Below are 4,345 nucleotides of genomic sequence, written 5' to 3'. Positions count from 1 at the left end.
CAGCTTGGATTTGTAATTGTCTTTGCTGTATGAATAACCTATATCACATTGTACACTTGGAAAGACAGATAGTCACTGGCACTGCTACATTCAGGCTCTGATCACTGGTTGGTGCTCACTACGAAACTAGATATTTGTAAACTTCGCAAGTTCATAGAAAAAATATGAGGGCACTCACCACTTCATGTGATCTTCTTTATTGTTTCATCTCTTCACGTGCATTGAAAATTACTGGACATATCGGGCTTTAGCGTGGACGCCAGACACCCACCGGATCGGGTAACAGCTGTTTCACGCACATGCGCGCTTCTACAGACCCTAGGGTCTGTAGAAGTGCGCATACTCGTGAAACACCTGTTACTCGATCCTGTGGGTGTCTGGCGTCCACGCTAAAGCCCGCTATATCACATTGTTATTCACATAGTATTTTATAAAGACAAAGCGATTAGACATAGCAGGAACCTAAACAAATCCACACCAACCCGCCTCTGGGACTTTCCAGGTTCTCTTCTGCTCTGTACTTCCTGGTCCATCTCTATATGTGACCTCTGTGGAAAGGAAAATAGACATGGCAGCACATCCACAATGCTTATGACTGACCATCTGCTTCTCAGCACAATTTACTACTAACATCAGGAGTTAGTTACATTTTAATAAAGTGCATAAGCCCACACACCACGTCAAGGTGCGGGTCCCTAACTTAAAAATGGTACAACCCCACATGGCAACCACCACTGCAACAATAGCTGTGCCTCAGGAGAGAGTAGCCCAGAAGCCCCAATGCTGCCAAACATAGCCCTCCTGGGCCACTCCTCTTGCAGACACAGTGCCGCCACAGTAATGGCCGCAGGCACCTAAGCGATCCCACACCAACCCGAGACTCTGACCATGACACAAATTCAAGACAATAATCCCTTTAAAGGATACATGAAGTCTGTGAAAATGGGGCAAATAATTAGAAAAATGGTATACAGTGTGACATTTGACCCACACACTTTTTTCTTACTTTTTGTTATACCGCTAGAAATAAAGGTTTGTTTTTGTCTTATGCTTCCCATGGTTCAGGTAGTATAAAACTGAGGATACATTGCCAGTGGACAGCGTCATTTAATGATTGGATCACTCACTGGACTCCTAGAAATGGAAAGATCAGGGGAAATGTAGTATTACATGCTGGTTCTGTAATACATACACATGACATCAAAACAGTACCCCTTACTGTCCATGCTCTGTTTTTTTGCAGCACAGATTGTAGATCCATAAAACTACCGACAGTAAAAATTACCCAATAGAAATCAATCTGCCCCAAATTTGCCGGTAATTGCAGATCCGCATTTAAGGATAAATTTACGGAACATGTAAATAAGGCCTTAGGATAGATGTTAATGCCAGGTCTTGTCTTCAAGGACAAGAAGCTTCAGCCCTTTACATAGGGAAAGGTGTTGTGTCCTTTAGAGGTACTCATTCCCATCTGGACATACATGTCTTTATGCCATAAAGGTCTGATAGATTTGGGTCCCACCTGATCTTGAGGTTCACTCCCCAGCCCCATCCAGAGATGGTCAGACAGGCCTAAGTGGCTGTTTAGTGACTCCTATTGGTGTTTTTGGGACAGACAGCATAGCCACATTAGCTCCAATGTTACTGTAACTTCTGAGTTATGGAAACAGTGTACCTCACGATGTTACACTATTTGCACAACGTCCATTAAAAGCAGTGGGCAACTGTATAAAGTGGCCTATTCAGCTGTTTTTGGCATCTTGACCAGCTCTGGCTGGAGGGGGGGGGGCTTTAATCTTGAGATAGGTACAAATCCCAGAGGCATAACCCACATCTGTAAGAGATTTATGGCTGGTGAGGGTTGGGGGGAGTTGCGACCCACACCTATGAGACATGTACAGCATATCCGTATGTGGGAGTACCATTTTAACCATGTATGTATGTATTAGTTTTCTTATCTATTCATTGTTATATTGAATTGAACTCACAGTGTTATCAGAGCTGTTTTGTGGTAGTAGTTATAACTTACTGATAGGTTACTATATATGGTTCTAGTAATGACCCTTCTTCCCATTTGTAAGTACATGCAGAATTGACATATAAGATCAAACCTGCCGAGTTGTCACGCTCAGTGCTGACTCATGAGTTTCTGGACTGGTCTCCCAATTGAACCATAATGAGGCTTTAGTTTTGCTTGGCTGAGCCTGTGTCCTTCCTAATTGTCGCAGTCGTGGTGCTGAACATAATTGTTTCACATGACTTGCACTTGCGTGCTTAGCACTGACAGATCTGGTTCTCTTGGAATCCTATCGAAATTTTCACCAGGGGAAACTAATCAGAAAATCGTATAGTAAACAGACACTTTGTTTGAAGAAATACTCAATTTAACTGCCCTTTATACGGCTGCTATGTTGTAAATAAAGATTCATTACTTTGAAAACCTTCATCAAAACAGCCGCAGTAAATTGGCTGATCGGAGTTAATCTCGAGTATCACACGCTGTCATAGCGCAATGCTTTATGACTTGCTATTTACACTTCTCTTATAAGCTTATAGAACTGGATTTAGATGTTAGATTTTAATATATTTTATGTTTTGTTTTTTGTTTTTTAATCAGCTTCATGATTTCAGGATTGGGTCATGTTCGCACTGTGTAAGTACACCAGCCATTGTTTGACACCCGGCCGATGAACATGATTTTATTTTAATTGGAATGCGGGCACATTTGGGTGTGCCCGCAATCCAATTTACCATTGACCACAGTTAAAGTACGGCCAGGAGCCGTACTTTACACTGTGACCACAGCTTAAATAGACCTGTCAATTATTTTCTACGGCCGTAGTGAATACAGTGTGTATATACTACGGCCATTGTCCTATTCAATGCCGTGCAATTAAGCAGTGTTAATAAACAACATAATTAACAGGTCTATTTTCTACATCTGCTGTTCACCAAAAAGAAAATATTCTGTGCTCACAGTATGGCAAATTGGATTGCGGGAACACCCGAATGTGCCTGCATCCCAATTAAAATAAAATTATGTTCATCCGGCTGATACTGCAGTATCAGCCGGGTGAACATGTAAGGGTGCCTTTACACAGAGAGATTTATATGACAGATTTTTGAAGCCAAAGCCAGGAATATATTTGAAATTCGAAGAAATCTCAGTCTTTCCTTATGGCCTGTTCCCTGTTTATAGGCTGTTCCTGGCTTTGGCTTTAACAATCTGTCAGATAAATCTCTTTGTGTAAAGGCACCATTCACAGTTCTGTAATTTGAAATGTTAGGCTATATTCGCACACAGTATTTCTGATCAGTATTTTGGTCAATATTTTGCAAGCCAAACCAGGAGTGGACTGAAAACACAGGCTATGCTCACATACTGTTAAAACTACATAATGGTTAGTGATTGGCCTTCAGTTAATCGCAAATAATGTCCGTTTTAAAACAACAGCCATAATTTTCCATTAAATGGCGGGCATTCACTTAATTTCGACAGTGTGTGAGCTTGGCCAAAAAGCTTCTCCATTACAACAGTATTCTCAATAACAGCAGGTTCCCATGGTTTCTGCATTGTTTACACTAGAAAAACTATAATGAAATGTTTCTGCTATAAAAAAATATGGAACAAAATACTGTGTATTGTATTGCCCCCCAAAAGTTATACAAATCCCCAATATACACATAAAGTGCTTTTTTTCCCTGCACTTACTACTGAATCAAGGCTTCACTTCCTGGATAACATGGAGAGGTTACGACCCGACTCCCAGAGCTGTGCGGGCTGTGGCTGCTGGAGAAGATGATGGCAGGGGGACACTGAGGGACACAGGGCACTGGAGGGACACTGAGAATCCCTCTGCCATTATCCTCTCCAGCAGCCACAGCTCACACAGCTCTGGTAGTCGGGTCGTGACATCGCCATTTTATGCAGGAAGGGAAGCCTTGATGCAGTAGTAAGTGCAGGGAAAAAGGCACTTTATAAATATTTCCCATAATAAGTGTATATTGGGGATTTGTATAACTTTCGGAGGGCAATACAACACTTTAATAAAAAAATTTGCCAGACTTCTCCTATAACTAGCTGAGGGGTTCTATTACACAGGTCGTTTATCTGCCCAATCAGGCAGTATCGTTTTCTGTTATAAAAACAACAAACAGCCGAGTAGCTGATCATCTGCTGATCTGTGTCTTTCAGCATGTTGAAAAAATCATTGTCTGACAACTATTAGGGCGGGTTCACACCGCACGGGGACGCGCTTTTCCGCCGGCTCCATAGACACCATTCTATGGGCCGGCATATTCCGCGATCCGCTAAAAGAACTGACATGACACTTCTTTCAGCGTA

The sequence above is a fragment of the Dendropsophus ebraccatus genome, chromosome 4 (assembly GCF_027789765.1).
Source record: "Dendropsophus ebraccatus isolate aDenEbr1 chromosome 4, aDenEbr1.pat, whole genome shotgun sequence".
Lineage (NCBI taxonomy): Eukaryota > Metazoa > Chordata > Amphibia > Anura > Hylidae > Dendropsophus > Dendropsophus ebraccatus.
Note: the sequence above shows the minus strand (reverse complement) of the source record.